The sequence below is a fragment of the Caretta caretta genome, chromosome 3 (genome assembly GCF_965140235.1).
Source record: "Caretta caretta isolate rCarCar2 chromosome 3, rCarCar1.hap1, whole genome shotgun sequence".
Lineage (NCBI taxonomy): Eukaryota > Metazoa > Chordata > Testudines > Cheloniidae > Caretta > Caretta caretta.
The window spans coordinates 139,402,673-139,423,810 of NC_134208.1; the positions used below are offsets into that span (position 1 = coordinate 139,402,673).

Sequence of the window (21,138 nt, forward strand, 5' to 3'; positions counted from 1 at the left end):
AGGGCTAACTGTGTAACTGTTTTTTGGAGTGTGTTCTTATTTTTTTACAAAGTGGGAAGGGCAGGAGAAGATTGGTACTCCCCTCTCACAAATAGGAGAGGGAAGATAATAGGGTGACTGGAAAAGGAAGTCACCCGGGAAAGAAGAGGAATATGGGTCACTTCTTACCTTAGAGCTAACGGTCCAGCTAGAAGACTACTCCCCATTGCAGATCTCAATTCAACATTGGGTTGGACTGATTTATGGTGGGAAGCTCACAGATTTGCATGCACTTAATCAATTCTCCTTTTTGTAATACTAATTCTATATCAATTGACATAAATCATAAGCCCCCGTTTTGCATCACAGCTACTCCACCAACATAGTTTTCTACTGATACTCAGCTTCTCTGGGACTAGAACAAAGAGATCCCTCGGCTTCTAGATGCCCATTCCCTGATTCCTCACATCAGAAGTGCTGCTGGCTTCTACACTGGTAGTCTCTGAAGGGGGTACTCTCTTAAAAGGGATCTACAGAGCACATGACTGTAGACCGTGCTGCCCTTTACCACACTCAAAGCTATGACTCTTACTGGTCGACATTCTTCAAGAGTTAGAATTGTGTACAGCAGCTGTCGTCCACCAGGTCCTTTTCCCATTACTTGTGGAAATGAGTTCACAGAGATTAAGGGATGACTTTTGTGGTGTCATTCCCTCCATGCTATGCAGTAGAGGGGGACAGGGTGGCCTAAGACCTTGCACTTGATCTGCCTGCGCAGAGGAGACAGAACAGAATCACGGGTGAGTAGCATCTCATTTCCCACCCTCAACAATAACCGAAAGAACATATTCAGTAGAAACAGCAACCTAAGCATCATGGCCAGCCTTAGGGAAAATAGTGCCCTGGGCAAACTTGTATTTTGGTGCCCCTGGCCCCAGTGGGTGTGGCGCCCCCCCCCGGCATCCATGGGTGCCCCCCATTGCCTCTGGCCCGTGGGATTCCACTCCCTCTTCACCCCAACCCGTGCATCTCCCTGCTGCGCCCCCAACTCCTGCATCCACATGGGGAAACTGACCGGGATGCACGGAGCAGCTGACATTGCTGCTCCTCTTCGGAACACTGCTCCTCCTCACACACCTCTAGGGTGCTGTGAAGGGGGCAGTGGGGAGAAACATCAGGGCTCCCTGCATCAGGTCACTTCCCCACCTAGACTGCATAACGGGAGGGCAGGAGAGCAGCAGCTCCTGATGCTCGCCTCACAACCCAGCCCAGCCCAGCCCAGGTGGGGAAGTGACCTGGATGCAGGGAGCGCTTGGTGTTGCTCCTCACTCCCCTGACCACAGTCCCCTAGGGGGTCACGGAGGACCATTCAGGGGTGACCAGTAGCTGTTTGTCACCGCTCCCTCACCCATGTTCCTCCACTGAGAGGAAGCTGGGAGAAATCTGGATGCCCCCCCGCCCATGCAGCTGTCCCCTGGGAACAATTTCTGACACTACACCAGCAGCGTGCACCTCTGCACTGCCACATGGTGCCCCCTTGACCACTGGGCACCCTGGGTGGTCACCTGGGTGGCCTATCACTAAGGCTGGCCCTGACAAGCATACATGGTGGTGAGACAAAGCAATCAGAAAAAGCAAAGAGTAGGGTTGGCTGGAAAACAATTCATTTTCGAGAAGAAATTAGGTTTTGAAGTTTAATGCCTATGTGGATGAAAATGAGACTGTTAAAAAACTTTTCATGTAAAAAACACAAGAGAAACCCACTAGAGAATAGCCATTAACCTGGTGGCGAGGGCACTCACCTCAGCATACATGTTGGTGAGAGAAAACAAAGGTTCTACTGTAATACAAGTATATTATCCTCCCTCTGGAGGGCTAGATCCCTACTACATATCATTGTTGTAAAGAGAATGCTTCTGAGCATGACCACACCAGTGCCAGATTCCTTGACAGTTTAGTAATGTTATGTGCATTAAACCACTTACCATGGCTTACAGGAGCATCATTTGCTTGCTGTAAAAGCATTCTTTTCTTCTCAGCAAGCGGGATGAAAACCTTACTTATGAAATCAGCTGTACAACCTGAGTCTTCGGCGTTTCTGTTTAGAGGCAAGAACGTGTGTGCATGTCACACACACACACACACACACATGCTGCGCGAGAAAAAGTCAGTCAAAGAGAAATGCTAGAATAATGGTCAAAAATCACTGCTGTGAGCCTAGTGACTAAAAGATGGTGCATCAAATTCAATACCTGGAACCAATTCATGAGCCAAGTATGCATGGATATAGCACCTTACTGATGCCTAAACTGGCTCTGCACCAAGCTTACCAATGCTGAGGGCCATGAAGCCTATCATGTAAGGGAAGGCAGAGGAGATGTGTACCTACTCCACAATCTGGAGCCATAGAACTCCTGTAAGTATGTCATTACCAAGTGGTGGCTTTATCTATTATTATATTACTGCAGTGTCCAGAGGGCCCTCATCAAAAACTGGGCCTCATTGTATTAAGAGCAACACAAACACATAGGAAAATACTGACCCTTTCCTGAAGAGTTTATAAACAGCATTTCATGTGTTACATACTTAACTGCATACTGTATGTTGATGCTCATTGTTTATGAGTACTTTGAAAAGTTCCCAATAGCCTGAGAGATAGAGATAGCTGTCTGGTCAATGAAGTTCCCGTTTTTCCTTTGGAATTCTGAGACTGGAATCCACACTGCATCACTAGCTGCCTCAAAACTAGGGTGACCAGATAGTAAATGTGAAAAATCAGGACCGGGAGGGCAGGGGGAGTAATTGGCTCCGATATAAGAAAAAGTTTCAAATATTGGGACTGTCCCTATAAAATTGGGACATCTGGTCACCCTACCCGAAAGAGATGCTTCCTGGATGAGTTATTCTTTCAAATTAAGAGCTGGGAATGGCTTGACTAAAACAAGGATGAGGTGAATTTATTACATTTTGATGGTCTCATCTTTCTGAATTGAGTGGGGGGACCACTGTTTGCTGTAATATTGAATACCCACATACATTGATATCCAGGGATAAAAATGAGGTTCTAGACGAAGGGTGAAAATGAAAAGAGAAAGAGGGGCATCCCTAACTACCCTCCCCCAGGTAGCACTGGAGACAGGATGTTCCATGTGGTAACACCCATCAAAATGAGTCAACATTTTTAACCCACGCTATGAAAATATTCCCAGTTCTTTCTCCACTCTTATACTGGCCAGGTACTGGTTAGTTTGTAATATTTCCACACACCACAAAAGGGTGATGTGGCATACAAGCAGTAAGGTCCAGAGAGGTAGTGCTACCCCTCCTTCAGCCCTGGCTGAGGAACCTTTAAAACATCTTTTCACTTTTTTATACAGGTGACACTCTTCAGAGATGGTATATTAGCAAAATCAAATCTCCTGTAACAAACAGAGCTGTTTCTTAACTGTGAGCTATGGGATCTTCAATATCACAACATTATGTTTAGAGAAGCTTTAAAGGTTTCTAAAATGTGCTAACTTAGAAGATAGATCTTTATCTCACAAATGGACACTAAGTTCCGTGTTAAACTTGCCCAAAGTTCTGTATTTTTGGATCTACAGTTTTGATTCAAGGCCATCTCTCATTTTGAATATAAAACAGAGTTTGAATTCCATAATTGTGAAATATAAAGTGTAAACAGTAGAGAAACTTCTGGTCTTAGCTTCTCTGGTGAAATTCATAACAACTCCATTGAGGTCAGTGGATATTCCAAATTTACACTGGTACATGATTTGGCCCTTTATCAGATTTTGCTTAATATTGGTGGGGATTTTGTGATGCTATTTTTGCTCCTGCATGGAGCATGAAACATGCTGAGAATTACAATAAATAAAAATTTTATACAAAATTGAATGAAAATTCAAACAAAGCATGTTTTCTAGTTCTTACCAAGGTCTATCTGCATATAAAAATGTATGAAAGTCATATATAGCTACTAGGTATTTAACATCAACACCAGTGAAGTTAGTTTTATTATACAGCAAATGATATTCTTTCCCCCCTTGCAATTAAGTAACCCCAATGAAGTCTATGGGGTTGCATGATTGCAATTCTGGGCAGAATGTGCCTCTTTAGCTATATATTTCTTCACAAAGAGGGAAGAAATTAAATGGTTTTGCTTGTCTTATTACAACAACTAGATGCGTTAAAAACATAAAAAGATTAAGGCTCCAGTTGTTAATATGATTAGGGAAACATCAAAGTCAGTTCTGCTGTGAAATTAACTGCAATAATCATTCTCTGAATGGTCCCAAGTCACTACTGTGGCTATTTATAAAGAGATGGGATTCAAGCTACTCTGACACAATGGTTTCAAATATTTTTGCTATGAAGAATACACTGAAAATAGCATCTTTTGTTAAAGAGGGCTCTTTTGGCAAAGGTATGGGTGCTGCCCTCTTAAAATGATAGGGAACCTCCCTACAAACCAGAAATACATTTGTAATTGCAGTAACACAGATGCTGTGATTCCACATAGGAACTATGTTGAAAGAAGATAGAGGAGCTGGTCATTTGAGGCATATGTAAAACAGTCATTTGAGGCATATGTAAAACAGTTGAACACTTTTGATAGAGTTCCTAAATCAATGCTTGAAAAGAAAGAGCCCACTACAGGCCAAGAGTTAAAGGATCCAGAATCACCCGTAGAGGATAGAAAGGCAGGACAGAAGATAGAGCATCTCTTTAAGCAGCAAATACTTCTGCCCACTCCTCCGCTATGCAACAGAATCAATGTACCTACCTACATGGGGAAGGGCAGAAGAGAGACAAGATTCCAGGACTCTGGACAGGATGTATCTGCATGTCTTACATGCCACAGATCCTAGGACCACAAGGCTTTCTGTACTCGCAGCATACTGTGGCAATTAAGCCAAAATAAAGAGGCACCAGAGGGCGTATGTTTCTACCACTACTTCCCTCCCACTCTGTGTGTGTGTGTGCATACATGCACATACATGCAGGGAGAGAAGTGGAGGTAGGGGGGGAAAGAGTGTAAGTGTTGTGACATGTCTTGCTCCTCCATGGACTGGGGTTGGATGATAAGGCCAGATTTTATCAGCCAAGCCTGGCTACTCAAGTTTGGCACACGGATAGATTTTTCCAGAAGTACTGATCTGAAAACCAGCCCAGCATTTGGAGCATCCTCCTAGATGAAATACCATTTAGAATGAGCATATTTCCAAAAGAGTTAAGATTCATCATAGTTACTAGCAGGAGATTGAATCATAGAATCATAGGACTGAAAGGGACCTCAAGAGATCTTCTAGTCCAGTCCCTTGCATTCATGGCAGGACTAAGAATGATCTAGACCAGTGATTCTCAACCAGGAGTACGCATGGGGGTTGTGCAGAGGTCTTCCAGGGGGTACATCAACTCATCTAGATATATGCCTAGTTTTACAAGAGGCTACACAGAAAGCACTAGTGAAGTCAGTGCAGACTAAAATTTCATACACACAAAATGAGAAAGTAAGCAATTTTTCAGTAATAGTGTGCTGTAACATTTTTGTATTTTTATGTCTGATTTTGTAAACAAGTAGTTTTTAAGTGAGGTGAAACTTGGGGTATATAAGACAAATCAGACTCCTGAAAGGGGTACAGTAGTCTGGAAAGATTGAGAGCCACTGATCTAGACCATCCCTGACTGGTTTGTGTCTAACGTGCTCTTAAAAATCTCCAGTGATGGAGATTCCACAACCTCCCTAGGCAATTTATTCCAGTGCTTAACCACCCTGAAGGAAGTTAGGAAGTTTTTCCTAATGTCCAACCTAAATTGCCTTTCTGCAATTTAAGTTCATTGCTTCTGGTCCAGCTTGGTATCATCCTCAAACTTTATAAGTGTACTCTCTATGTCATTATCTAAAACATTGATGAAGATATTGAACAGACTCAGAACTGATCCTTGTGGGACCTCACTCGATATGCTTTTCCTTCTTGACTGTGAACCACTGATAAACTGTTTGGAAAACGTTCCTAGTTATGCACCCACTTCATAGTACCTCCATCTAGGTTGTATTTCCCTAGTTTGTTTATGAGAAGGTCATGCGAGACAGTATCAAAAGCCTTATTAGAGTAATTGACTAGAGAAAGGTGGAACATAATACATTTGGCTTTACAATTTACAGCAAAGTATCTCAAAGAACTTGATACACTTTAGAATTCTAATACTCCCCCCCAGGGTAGGAAAGTTTCATCATTTTCATTTTATAGCTAGGGAAGCTGAGGTACGGAGACATTAAGGCCATGTCTACACTACAAAGTTTGGCCAACAAAAGTTACACCAGCATACACTTGCCACAGTTAGCATATCACTCGAGCACATGCATACTTGGCTCCTTGTGCAATGCTCACCAGGAACGCTTGTGCGAGTGCACAGTGTGGTGGTGCCATGGGTAGGTGTCCCAGTGTGAAACTCACCATCCTCTGGCTCACTGTCCTTTGGGAAATTTTGGCAATGGATGATGGGGCAGAGACAAATCATGCAGGAGTGACTGGGAGCAAGGGGTCCAGTTCCCATCATGCAACTTTCATCCCATAATGCCATCCATATCCCATAATTTTGGCTTCTTTAAAAAAAAATCCACAAACCCATATGGCACTTCTCACAGAAGCATGGAGTCTGCATAGCTCTGCACTGTTGTCATGAGCATTGCATGCACAGGACAACCAATCATCCAGCATTTGCAGAGCTGCAGGACGCAGCAGGGGACGTGATGGTTATAGTGGAGGACAGATTGCTGTGGGACATAGTGAAAAAGAAAATTCAAGGTGGTTGGTGGCATTCATGGAGCACCTGCAGACAGCGCACCTTGTGGGCCTGAGAAACTATCATAATGCATATTGGGGTGACAAGCAGTGACTGCAGGACTCTCAGCTGTGAAAGACCACACTTCTGGGATCTGTGAGATGAGCTTGCCCCAGTCCTCCAGAGCAACAACACCAGAATGAGAGCTGCATTGACAGTGGAGAAGCAAGTGACAATTGCACTGTGGAAGCCCACAAAGCCAGACTGTGGATTTTCCTCCTGACTGGTCACAATGGGGGCCATTGTGATGCAAGTGTTCAGGGCCATTAATCATCTCCTGTTGTGCAGAACTGAGACTCTAGGCAATGTACAGGACATAGTAGATGGATTTACAGCAATGAAGTTCCCAAACTGCAATGGGACAATAGATGGCATGCCTATGCCTATTTTCACACCAGCCCACCTTGCCAAAATATACATCAACAGAAAGGGCTACTTTTCTTCAGTTATACAACCATTGGTAGGTCACGGGGATGCTTCTTCAGGGAAGGTGCATGACACCCACATCTTTAAGAACACAGGACTGTTCAGAAAGCTTCTAACTTGGACTTCCTTTCCCAACCAGAGGATTACCAGTGGGAATGTTGAAATGCCAGTAGTGATCCTGGGGGACCCAGCCTAGCCCTTGCTTCCCTGGCTCATGAAGCCAAACATGAGTCACCTCAATAGCAGCAAGGAGGTTCAGCAGGTGCAGAATGACAGTTGAACATCCTTTCGGTAGACTGAAGTGATGCTGGCATTGTTTACTCACAATACTAGATATCAGTGAGAAAAATATTCCAATAGTTATACCTACTTCTTGTGTCCTGCAGGATATTTGTGAGGCAAAGAGGGGGAAAATCTGCTGTAGGGGTAGTATGCAGAGGTGGAGCAGTTACCTGCAGAGTTTGAACGGCCAGACACAAGAGCTATTAGAAAAGCTCACCACAGAGCTATATAGTGGAGGAAGGCCTTGAAAGAGCATTTTAAGACTCAGCAACAGTACCATGGTGTAGTAGACTATACTCTACTTGGCCCTGAAGTTTTGTGGGGTATTGGAATTCTGTGGTGCACATTTATGAATATAACATGATCTCTGTTAATGCACCTATCAGTTATGTGGTGCTTGCTGTACATTAATTATTACACTGTGTTTGTCACTGATACTTAGAGTTCTGTCGGTCTGTAAAATTACAAGTAGTGGGCATCCTCAGTAGTACTAGGTGTTCTGCAGCACATGTTGGGAAATAATAAAGAAGAATTATTCACCAAAAATGGATTTTTATTGCATACCAAAACCAGTACAAAAAAGTGCAATAAGACAAAGACAATAAATACTTCTGAAATAAATTAATGGAACAGAACTTAAAATGAACAGATAACATCTGTCCATTTTGGCTATGCATACAATAGCTGTGGCTCTCACAGGTCAATGTGCATGAAGTTGTGATTGTTTTTACTGTCCCCTGGTGTGGAGTGGTAGGGGTATGGATGTCACCCCCAATGACACGTGGAATGTCAGGGGGTTGTAGGGAGATGCTAAAATGGAGTTCTCCATTGGCTGAACATGGAGGTAAGCCTGTAATTTTGTTGACCTACAAGTTCAATGAGTCTGCAGCATCTGAGCTTGCTGCTAGAGAAGCTCTATTATGTACTGGTGCATCTCCCTCCAATTCCTGCACCTTTCTCCTTTCCACTTTCCCACTCCATGCTGTCTGTAATATTCACTCTCTAGGCCCTGGTCCAATGCAGTACTGGTTTGTAGAATCTTGCTGAATCTATCCTCTTCTTTCTTCTCATCCGGCTCAGTTGTTCTGCAGGTGTGGAGGGTGAGACCCCCCTCTGGGCCACAATGGCAGCAGCTACAAAACAGAGGTACTACTGTCAGTATAGAATAGGGTGACCAGATGTCCCGATTTTATAGGGACAGTCCCGATTTTGGGGGCTTTTTCTTATATAGGCACCTTATATACCCCCCACCCCTTATCCCAATTTTTCACACTTGCTGTCTGGTCACCCTAGTATAGAAACAATGGAAAGATTATTATGTTTCAGAACCCCCCTCCCTTGGTCCCCAAAAGTTTAAAACAATACATGGTTATTGACACCACAGCTCTGGAGCACCTCAGTACAGCACCATTCTCCAGTCCAAACCCCAGCCCTGGTGAGTATGGCCTTCCATAGGGATGAGGGGAATTGTTCAGCTGCATGGAGCAATACAATTTTGGCCTCAGTTTCCATGGGTCTGAATGCAGGGCAATGGCACAGAATACTGGCACTGTTGTCCACAGGCAGTGGTGATTTTAGCTGCTATCTCGCTCCCAAGGCTAACAAAGGCACAGAGAGCACAGCTGCCACTGGTGTCCTGAAGCCATCTGGGCCAATATGCCACTAGTCTGTTTACAGTAATGGTGGCTGCCAGTCATTGTGGAATGGCTGGGAAAGTGTCCTACTATGGAGGAAGAAATAAGGAAGCAACCCTTAGAAACCTTCAGGAAAGGATTGCAGAGTACCTCCATGGAAGTTTCATTGAGCTCTTTCAGGAGAATACAAGGGACATCACTGTACACATAGACAAACTGCTCTGCATGCCCACTCCACAAGAGCTCTACAGGGAATGAAAAGCAGATATCAACTTCATCTCTTCTAGTATGAAGAAATTAATGAAAAGTCACTGCCTCTGGCCTGCTACACTGGGGTCAGGCTCCATCTATATATTTAAATATTGTAACAGGAAATGCATTCATACACTTACCTGAGGTTCCTTCCCCTGCATCGGGCTCACTCGTGCTCAGCTGGTGGGACTGACCAGACTGCAATGGAGTATTGAACAGATCCTGCCTTGTGGCAAAGCTGAACCCCCCAGTTGCATGTCCCCCATCTTCCTCTTCCTTCTCCCTGCAGTTCATGGCAGGGGTTTATCTCTCAGGTTCTACCAAGGCATCCACAGCACTCTGCAGGGTGATGATGGGTATGGCATTCAGCTTGGTGTAAAAATGGCAGGTCCGCAGCTCGGCCCCAGATTGACTGTTGGCCTCCCTAGCCTTCTGGTATAGCTGGTGCAGTTCCTTTATTTTCACAGAGCACTGCTATTTATGTCTGTTGTATTCTTTCACCTGCATCTCCTGTGCAATCTGTTCATAGATGTTCACTTTTCTACTACTTCTCTATAGCTGTGCCTGCAGATTCTTCTCCCCACAGGCCCAAAAGAGCCAATACTTCCTGTCTAATCCAGGCAGAAGTGCATCTGTAGCATGTAGCCAGCATGGTCAGTTGGGCAGTTGCACACAACCAAGGATTGCTGCTAAGTGTGCTTGCCCAGCTGGGCAGTCAATGTCATTCCAAAAATACGCAGAGTTTTTAAAAGGAGGTGTGTAGCTTCCCGTCTCTGTGACCCCTGAGCAGTGGAGTTCACAATTGTGACCAGAGCAGTCAGTGTCAAGCATTGTGGGACAGCTGCTGGAGGACTGCTAGGGTCAATATAGGTCACATGGTGTTGACCACAGTACATCAGCTATGGCTTAATGTCATTTGGGGAGGTGGTATTACTGTGCCGCTGTAACGGGGTGCAGACAATGGGAGTCAAATATGAGCATATAGACACATGTACAGCTAATTCAATGCATGGCAGCTTATGTCAACCTTTCTTTATAGTGTAGACCAGGCCTAAGCAAATTACCTACTGTCACAAAAACCAAGTTGGTTGCAGAGATTGTGAAAAGAACTCAAGGGTCCTTTATGCCAAACCGCTGCTGTAAACCTTAGGCTATGCTAAAGGGTATGGACACAACTTGAAAGACTGAAAGTTGCTTTCTGTTGTATTTGTGTGCTTATTGCACACACTGTACACTCAAAATGTTACAGAACACAAAGTACATTGAAATAACGGCCAATAAATTGTCCAATTTTTATTGCTATTTAGAATGAACAAGATCCTGTGGTCTTATTTAACAGTTTTGTAGAGTCACAATGGCTTCTTTAATAATGATTCTCCTCAGCCCATTTATATGGAAAAAGACTATGTAAGGAGAAGCAAGATAAGGGAAATTTTGTACATAAGTATCCGCATTCAGCATGTAGAGTTCAGAATAAAATAACTATCTAGCTTCCTAAGAAGATCAGATTTGTTCATACTGCAGAAATTTCACTCGAAAGAAAGGCATCTTTTGTGGTAGAGTCTGGGCATGAGAAAAAGGGTTGGCTTTTTTACCTGTCACATTACATCCTATTTCCTTTTCAGAGGAAGAAAGATCTTTTAAAAGGCTTCTTTTCAAGGGCAGAGTCTGTGTTCTTTTTAGATCATTGTGCTAAAAAATTCACAGGGACTTCGATGGCTTTGTGCTACAACGTACAAAGCAGTGTGCACACTTTTCCCCCTCATTGGCCCTCATGCACTTATGTGAGTATTGATTTACATTGGCTGTCTTGCCAGTTATAGCAGCTTTAAGGATATTTATGTTGAAATTTGCTTTTGGGTTAGCAGATGTTAGCATATGCATTCAAAATTTAGCTAACATTCCCTCCCCCATAATTAATTCACTTCACTGAAATATGCTGCCTGGCTGTTCACAAGCCCTGACTTGAACATTCCAAACAAGAGCTGGCTGCAGCTGCATGCTCTAGCTAATTCTTCTCCTCACCCCCACCCCCAAGTTGCCATTTTATAAGCACAATCTCACTCTCCAGAGGTTCTGGTATTGCTAGATAACACACTTCCTAAATAATATGCCCTTGAGCCAGGTGTTATCTCATCCGAACATATGCTTTCTTGTGCTTAATTTTATCACTTTCTGAAATGAGAACTTTTTTTGTTTTTAAAAAGGCATTTTAAGTACCAATCTTTGATTCATCTTAACGTAAAAAAAACCCCCAATGTTGCTAAAGTAGAGCCACAATATTTACAATGCCTATTTACCCTATGCCTATTCACTCCATATGGACTCTCATTTTTAGATACATTAAATATGTCAAAGCTAATCTACAAAATTTTGATCCCACTTTCCTCAAAAAATAAGAAAACAACCCCCCCACACTAAAATCTCAATGAATTTTGTGATTAGTGATAGAAGATATTAACAGGAAAGCTGCCTCCTGAGCTCCTCTTGTGGCCTGTGGTCATTCTGAATCCCTGCCTCTGTTCCCCCTCTTCAGAGCCCCTTAACTCCACACAGTCTCATTTAATAGCCACCCTTCTTGGCATCTTATTTTATTAACACAAAGTTCCAAAAGTAAACAACAAAATTCTTTCACCTAACTTTGAACTGGCCACAGCCCCTCATCTGAAGAAGCAGAGAGCAAGAAGAGACGATGTAGACCCTGGAGAAGATGTAGGGTCTGCCCTATCTTCTTCCAAAAAGGAAAAGATGACTTTCAGCTAGGTCTTCTTACCCAGCTCTAATTCCTTTCCTTGTGTACCACTTCAGGAGGTCCTCTCCCTGCAGTTTCACTCTGCAGCTTTTTCCCCTTTCCACAGGCCTCTGTTTTTCTACCTTCCCAGAGGCCTGGTTTAATCACATGGTTTGCTTCATACTCTCAAACCCGAGAACTCCAATTAGTTATCTCATGGTGGGCTGAGACCTCTCCCCCTTTATAAGGGCCAGCCATACTGTGTCAGACATATAGTCAACACAACAGGAATAAAAACAGCTTTTTGACTTCAAACTTCATGTCTGCCTTTATGCTACATTGTAGTTACCTGCTTTCCCAGATTAAGACTGATAGAGTATAGTGGTTGTAAAATGCATGTACAAATGCAATCAATAAAAAAGGTACAATGTGGTGTTGATATCAGAAAAGTTATAATATTTTGTAATATCTTTCATTTATATAGTGCCAATTAAGAGATTTCAAAACAGTAGATGTACAAGGGATCACTTCCCCTTCCAGCAAAATGCAGCCAACTCTTGGGTGGAAAACGGCAATCCAACAGTCTCAGCAATACTACAGTTGGGAAATCTGAAATAAAAATTCTGATCACACTTGTCCATGAGCAGCTAAAATTTCAAATTTGGCTGTTGGACAAGAACCACCACCACTTTTCAGGATGTAGTCTCATGTTTCCTGGAAAATTGAAGTGATATATTGTTGCAGCTGTGATTAGCAAATGGCAGTTCTCTGCATGCTGCCTGTACTGTTTTGAACTACTATACCAGTTTTCTAATTTTTTATTCTCTTTATTTTAGCATGTTTTACTCTGACTTGGACTTACATGTTTTGTTTATTTTTTGCTTTGATATATATTAACATTCCACTGCTGCCATCTGTGACAGAGTCCGAACTGAAATAATGCAATGTATTTAAAATTCTAACAACTAAATAGTGGGGAATGTCCATCAGGTTTGAAATCCAGAATAGCAGCAATTTAGCCCTTCATAGTGCTGCCTGCTGTTGCTATGAGTGCGCAAAGTGATTGTGTTCATGAATGGTTCATTCTAAGTCCCCTTCAAGCTAGCAGAGAATACCCCAAAGGGTTGAGATTTCACAATGTTATAAACACCTGAAAACTGGGGATTATAATGGGAAGTCTTTTGTAACCTTAATAATAGTGGCTGCTATTCACCTATAATTGAGACAGCTAATATAAGTGGTCTAATTCTCAGAAATGCTGAGTACCAACAACTCCCACTGAAGTCAATGGGAGTTTTAAGTGCTCAGTACCTTGTAAAATCACACCACAGTAATTTCGTGCCTAAATATCGCTGCTTTGGGCACCCACATTTGAAAATTCTGGCCATTGTCTGTATTGCTTGAGCAGAGATACACTCTAAGTAAAGTTTAGAATTGTAGCCTCCCCCACTCAGAATGATACAGGAGAGCAGAGAGGGAGAATACCACACACTAAGGGTGTGATAGTTTGCATTAGAATTGACAATTTTTTGGTGGTGATCAATTCTTATTCTTTATTGTCCCCACTGTTGGGGGCTCCCCAACTACTAAAGAAAGAGAAACAGTTAGGTGAAACAGGATTTAGCATTTTATTATAGTGGTCAAATTAGTTGATCAGAAGGAGCCCTATAATACTTAGAGCAGCCATCCCCACATATTTCTCCTAATGTTACCCAACGTGTGACTACTCTGTCATGGAGTGTTCTTTGCTCAAGGATGCTATGTATTGAACTTCATAACCTTACTCTGCTGCTAAAGGCCAAGTCTTGTTTGTCTTTCTAAAGTGTGTTATACAATGTATGATGCATCTAGTGAATTAAAACAATTCTTCCTTTGAGCATTTGGTCAAGTTCACAAGACTTTCACCTTTATTTCAAAATTCAGATGGAAGCCCAGCTGAGATAGAAAACAATGACAAATCTAGTCTAATAAAGATCCTAGGCCAAATGCATCAATGGTATAAATTCCATTCACATTAGGATGTTTAGTCCAGGGTTGAATTGGTCCCTGTGTTCTTAAAAATTCTTCAGCTAGGTCTACAGTAGAAAAGGTTTGCTTGTATAGCTAAATCAATATATGTATACAGGGAAACCCTCCGAGTGTAGGCACAGCTTCTATCAGCCAAAAGGTAGTTTTGCTGTAGCTTATGCTGGTTTGGTAAGCATCTTTGGTAAAATGATACCAGCACCTACTAGGACTTTACAGGTCAGTATAGAAATGTCACAATAATAAGAAAATAATAAAAATCACACCTCTAACAGCAAAAGTTTCTCATATAGACCTGGCTTAAGAAAAAAGACTCACTGTAACAGCAAGCTCCCCCTTCAGGACAGCTGTGTCTGTAGTCTTTAGACAGTCCTGGCTCTGGTCAAGTCATACCCCCAGAACTGGAGGCAATGGTTTCACATTCTTTGGGCCTTTCTGGCCCCAGCTTTACAGCTGGGCCACTAAGTAGTTCAGAGCCCTTCTGGGGGTTTATTGTTTTCCAATTGTAGGCCACTTCCCCAGTGGCCTATGAAGAGGAACCAGGCTCACCCACTACTCCAGGTCCCAGCCCAGAGACCCTAAGAATGATAGTCACACACCACCATGTCCCTTTAAAACTAAACTCTTTTCAGTTCCCTGGGCCACATCCCCGTAGCCCCAGCCTTCACTAATGCTTCACCCTTACTTCAGGTCTCTTATGTTCAGGCCCAGCAGCCAGCCAGGAGCCCTTTCTCACTTCCCCAATCTCTGCCAGCACTGAGCTGTCCATGGTGCTGCAATTTCCTTTGGTCAGCCAGGCACATAATCCACACTCCTCTGGCTCCAACAAAGAACCAACTGTGGGCTGCACTGTAGCTCCTTTTATACTAGTCTGCAACCCTCTGATTGGCTGCCTCATGTGTAGTCTCTCTAGGATGCTTGGAAGACTTAGTTCCACTTCTCCTCTCCTGGGACAGATGTGGCAGGACCCTGAGGCCTCCAGCAGGGGACCTCTAGGCCTATCCCAACCCATCACACTCACTCAATAGCTATAGCCTGAAGATTTCTGAAGCTCTGTTAAAGAATGATAGCTAAAACAAAACTTAGCTGCACGCTTCAGATGGAGGGTTTTTTTTAATGGAAATCTGATTTATTGAAGTTACAAGACTTGTAAGTCTGAAGAAGTTTAAAAGAGATGCTATCTCCCAAAGCCACAACTGGAACTGACAGTAAGGATCCAGGAGCGAAATCACTTGTCCCTGCTTCTGCTACCTTGTAAACTGTTATGGTAGACAGAATGAGTAGGTTTTGTTTTTCAATGCTAGAAGCTGCTTGATAAACTGTATATCATACTGCAGTACTCTGGGCAGCCCTTCTTGTCAATAATTTCTATGATGGTGCTGCTTGGCTTAACAGGTACTGGTCTCCATTCTATTTTTTCTTTTCATTCCATTTTTATTCGTGAATTTGCAAAGCCAACGAAGGGCAACAGAAAAACAGAAATGAGCTCCACTATAAATTTATGGTACCACAGGGGTCCAGCACAAAGTGATCTTCCCTTGCATTTCAATCCCTACCACATTTCCCCTTTAGCTCTTAAAGTTCTAGAAACAATCAGGCTAGCTAATATAGTAACCAGTTTAGAAACTGCTTCTTTATTTGACGTCAGATTTGAACCAATCTTGCAGCTATCCATGCCCCTGTTAGGACAATTGGATTCTTTTGATGCTAAGATTGACACTGTTAATAAAATCTCTCCAGGGGAAAAACAGTAGAGAGGAGCCTTGGGGATATAAAGTGTCCTGGGCTTTGGAAAAAGAATGACGGTCCCCAGACACTAACTGTTGTATTCATTGTTAATCACAATCTAGGCATGGTTAGAAAAGCCTTTAATATAACCACATACCGAGTCTATCTTTAATAACAGGATGGATAGTGGCAGAGCTGGGTTAAAGCAATCTAGACTGAGACCCTAAGTTTCCCCCTTCATGTAGATTTATTAGAGTCATTACTTTATCAGGGGATGGAGCTCTACTGTGCTCCATTTCTCCCCTTCCCTCCCCCACACCCTCAGGCAGCAACAGGGTCTTTTCTCCTCGTCCTTCCACAGAACAGTGGCAAGGAGGCCTGATCTCTGTTGACAAGTGTAGGTGACTTCCTCTCTATTCTAGAGGTAGCTGCTCCTCCCCCAGATGGAGGTCATCTACCTCCGTTGCACTCAATTCACATTCTCCGGCCTTTTCCATAACCATAAGGGCTATAGACATGTTTTCCCCTAAGTGGAATAGAGAGTTTTATATCATCACTGACTCTTGGAGCCAAAACATATACCTGTTGTACCTGTGCCTTTATTTGACCCTCCATGGTGGAGGATCTAGCTAATGCTATGCTGCTCTTATTAAATCCTAGGTTGGATATTAGGAAAACCTTTTTCACTAGGAGGGTGGTGAAACACTGGAATGCGTTACCTAGGGAGGTGGTGGAATCCCCTTCCTTAGAAGTTTTTAAGGTCAGGCTTGACAAAGCCCTGGCTGGGATGATTTAGTTGGGATTGGTTCTGCTCTGGGCAGGGGGTCAGACTAGATGGCCTCCAGAGATCCCTTCCAACTCTGTTATTCTATGATTCTATGATTCTATGAAATTCCTCATTGTCTGTTCTTCAAGATACTGGATAAAAGTTCTGTGTACAAATCCTCGACATGTCTGTTCTTTAAGTTGGTGCTATAATTGTAGTGTCTGTGTCTTATGAGACTGTATGTTGCAGTTAGTCAGGGGGAAATGAAATGTTATGTATAATAATAAAATATATATATATATTTCAAGATTTATCTAAAGCTACCCAAGCTCAGTGTAAAATAATATCTTTTGCTTAAGACATAATTTGGTTTTTTAGGTTTCCTCTACTGCTTTTCTCTTCCCTGCCAAGTTTTAAATTAATCAAAGATCAAAAGCATTTTATATTTTTGGACTAAGTTGTTGGCAAAACATTTTGGCTTCCTAAATTCAGAATGGAAAAGATAACTATGTTAATTATGATAATGTTTCTGACATTGATCCAATAGATTATTGGATTTGAGACAAATGAGTGTAATCTACTATATGACACAAAAAACAATTGTTAAATAATCAGAGATATATAGTATAAGTGTGAGATTTCACAAATTTCACGTTTTCATGTTACTACCCTTCGGTATCTCTCTTGTTTGAGCAGCTACCTTTGTAGAGAAAACATTATGAATTCCTGATATTGATCTATGCACAAATTTATTATGATTTACTATTAGTTTTGAATGAAGTGTCAATAATTTTGAAAAGAATTAAAAATTGGGTCATAGCTAGAGCAGGGCAAAAAAAAATTAGATAAGTTTATTTGACCAAAAATGTAGCTTTGGTTGATCTGAAACTATTCAGAAATTTGATGTGAATAGTTTCAGCCATTCACAAAACAGCCAAAAGAGGAGGAGAAGAAAGTAGTGATGGGGGCAGCTGAGGTGCTACTGCACCCTCATCCTTATAATCTTTAGTCCCATTATTAGGGCACTCACCTCGGATGTAGGAGAGCCATGTCTGAACCCTTGTGCCCAACCCATTCCTTTTTTTTTTCAGAACTGCCACCAAACCAAGAAAAAATGGTTATTTGCCCAGCTCTAGTCACAGATTGTTATGTCATTTTTGAGCGTATGTATACTTATGTAAGGGTTAAACAGAATTTGATCCAGAGCCTTTAAAACGGAGGCTACTTCTCTGGAGGACAATTATGAGAAGTCTCAAACAGACAAACAAGAGAATTTCAAGAGGACTCACCTCTAATACATTAATTTAAATTAGTGCCTTATACACTAGGAAGATTGAAAAAAGGAAGCAGGTCAATTCATTTTGTCTCCAATTATAATATTTCTGTAAACACTACTGGTACAGTATTTAAAGTGCTTCTATACCATGTGCTTCACAGTGCATTAGCAGACCTCCCAGGTTCCTTTATGCTATATCACTTCCATTTGAATCGTTTTCTCCATACAAATCTTTAGCTGGGTGCTATCATTTTTCTGTGTCGCCATTAAGTATCACAAATAACAGGCTTAAAACTGCCCCTAGCTGATTATGTTTATCAGACCAACCCCAAGCCACTTAAATGACTGGTAGGATTAGACACAACAACACATCAACCTCAACACTGAAACAAGAGTTTTACTCAGGCCATGTCTACACTAGCAAGTTTACAGTGACAAGCTGTACCGATCAGGCTGCGCCACTGTAAGATCGCTTGTGTAGCCATGCTATGTCGACGGGAGAGCTCTCTCCCATCGACATAATAAAACCACCTCCATGAGCGGTGGTAGCTGTGTTGGTGGCAGAAGCTCTCCCACTGACATAGCGCTGTCCACACTGGCACTTCTGTGGGCGTAACTTATGTCATTCAGGGAGGTGATTTTTTCACGCCCGAGTGATAAACTATACTGACCAAAGTGGTAGTGTAGACAAGCCCTAATGAGGATTAGTTGACACAACTCATTTAACCTGTTATGAGGTGGGAAGGACTCATCAGTTACCCATCTACAGCCAGATACTGACCATATGTTACATGGAATTAAGTGATGCTGTAGTCCCTCACATTCTCATATATTCCAGCTCTGCATTTGCCTGAGTGATCCTCAGGACTCAAGGGGCTGTGGGGGGGGGGGGAGGGAATTAGTGCCTGCTCTGTGGTGGGACACTCAAGTGGTGTATAGAGTTTCTTGCCATCCAGAGAAGCCTTCTGCAGTTACTAGTCCCCTCTGGTCAGAGTCCAAGGTGATGCAGAACTGTCACAAAAAAAAGAAGGGGAACATGATCGGATTCCTAAATTGTGATGGTATTTTTTTATTTAAACAAACTATCTTTGTGACCTGGAAACCTGAGAAATTACAGGGATCCAGCTGTATTTCACTCTGCCTCATCACTGGCTGCCCGAATGGAGGGAGAGTGCTGGCCCACAAATCTATTGTCCACCTCTTTCTTGGAACTACTTGCCTCTGTTGGTGGTTGGGATGCACAGAGCATTTAAGTTCCTACATGAGTGGCTGACCAAACCCACACTCTGCACTAGATCCAGGGGTGCACCGTACTGGCTAGAGGCCACCCCAGTGATATTCCCAAGAGCCAGGGGAATCAGAATCATGGACTAACTCTTGGGGAAGGAGTACAGCTTAGTTGACATGCATGGGTCGTTTTCTCTCCACCCACGTCAAAATATATTTAGTGCTGTACTGACATGAAGTTGTACCCGGGCTGTGGAGCTCAAGGGCTGAGGCCAGGATTTGACCCCAAATCCTCCCTCGAGACCATGTGCTTCATTGCAGTTCTGCTGTGGTCGCTAGCCTCTTCACAAACACTTGACAGAACACTTGCTCCTCTTCCCCTCTCTGTATCACTTATCTCATAGCACAGCCGTGGCAGAGCAACTTACAAAGTCTGAAAGTGTTCTTTGGGTGACTTTTGGCAATAGGAGCTGTTGAAGCATCTGTATATTTAGAAATGTTGAGAAGCTATTGTGGAAGAGTGCACAGCAGACCAGGGGCCAGGGTAACCTCCTTGCCCAGTGTGCTCTGCTGCAAAGGGGACTCTCAGCGGGCCTGATTTTCTTTCGCTTTCTAGTCTATATAGAGTTTTTATACCACTCTCATCCACATAGTCTCTGAGTGCCTTCCACTCGTGTACTAAGCAACATTACAATACATCTGTCATGTGTTTGTTGTCTCATTCTCTCCCCATAAGGAGAAGCACATAGAGTAGAGAGTCTTGTTTTGGTATGGTTGTAGGGGGGGTTGTTTTTTGAGTTGTTTTTTTCCCTCCCCTTGGAGAGTGACTTCCACCTGTAGAAAGTGGGTGTAAAATCAGAACGGTGGCAGCTTACATTATACTCACTTTAGGCTCTCACTTTCTACAGGTGTACATGAGATCTCATTTTCTTTAGTCTAGTACCTTCTCTCTTTCAGAGATGTCAGATCTTTCAACGGCTTTAGGAATTACTCTCAAAAAATGTTTGCAGTTGGGCAATGGGTAGACAGGACAGGAGGCAGAGGGAAAGTGTAGGATACCATACAAGTATTAATTAGTTCTCTTAATCTGAAAACCTTTTGCAAGTTGTGGAAGCAACCAGCCAGTTATTGATGAAGATACACCCAGTGTGATGCAAAACCATCTCTTCAGTAATCAGAGTGCAACAAGGATGTAGGGACAACAACTTTATCTGTCTTAGGTACTTACATGGCACCCATCACCACAGTATCTGAGCACTTCACAATATTCAATGTATTTATCTTCACAACACTCTTGTAAGGCAGGGCAGTATGATTACTGCCATTTTACAGATGAGGAACTGAGGCACAGAGAAACTAAATGACTTGTGCAAGGACACAAAGGAAGTCTCTAACAGAGCAGTGAACTGAACTTGGGTCTCCCCAGTCCCAGGATAGTAGCAAAATGACTGATCTATCCTTCCTGTCCTATGTGTGCTTTCACAACATTTAAAATGTATTCATAAAAAGAAAGATAATGCATATGGATAACAAAAAATAACAATGAGTCCTCTCCCAAATCTATGTATCTTCTTTCACGGCACATACCATAAATGCCTATCTCTAGAAAGAGATTTCACTCTAAGTCATCTCTCACTGAATACCATATTTGTTCATACATTAGTCAATACTTCAACATTCCTGATTAGCAACCTAAGCATTTGTTGTGAACATACAATAGTATTGTATGATAGATACATCTTGCTATGTCATCAGATTAGAAGATAAAAGCAAATGAAATGATCTTGAGTAACACAATATTGCAGAATTTATTTATTGTCAATTAACAAAATTTTGGTAATGTAAACCCAGGAGGTTTGTATTTGAATTCACTGAGGTTGGATGGGTGTATCTGAGAACGGAATTTGACCCAGTGTGTCTGTATTTGATGTATCAAGACATTCTTTTTTCCCCCCTCATCAGATGA

The 21,138-nt window shown here is 42.5% G+C and overlaps 1 protein-coding gene and 1 long non-coding RNA gene across 11 annotated transcripts in view; both read right to left on the minus strand.

Annotated features, from left to right (window-relative positions):
• RGS7 (regulator of G protein signaling 7) overlaps positions 1-21,138 on the minus strand; it is a 421,085-nt gene that overhangs the window by 152,608 nt on the left and 247,339 nt on the right. The gene's annotated exons all lie outside the window — the stretch shown is intronic.
• On the minus strand, positions 8,066-12,228 carry LOC142071430 (uncharacterized). The gene is made up of 2 exons (XR_012667461.1): positions 9,560-12,228; positions 8,066-8,666 (listed from the first exon to the last, which is right to left on the minus strand). It is a non-coding gene; the product is annotated as an uncharacterized LOC142071430 (long non-coding RNA).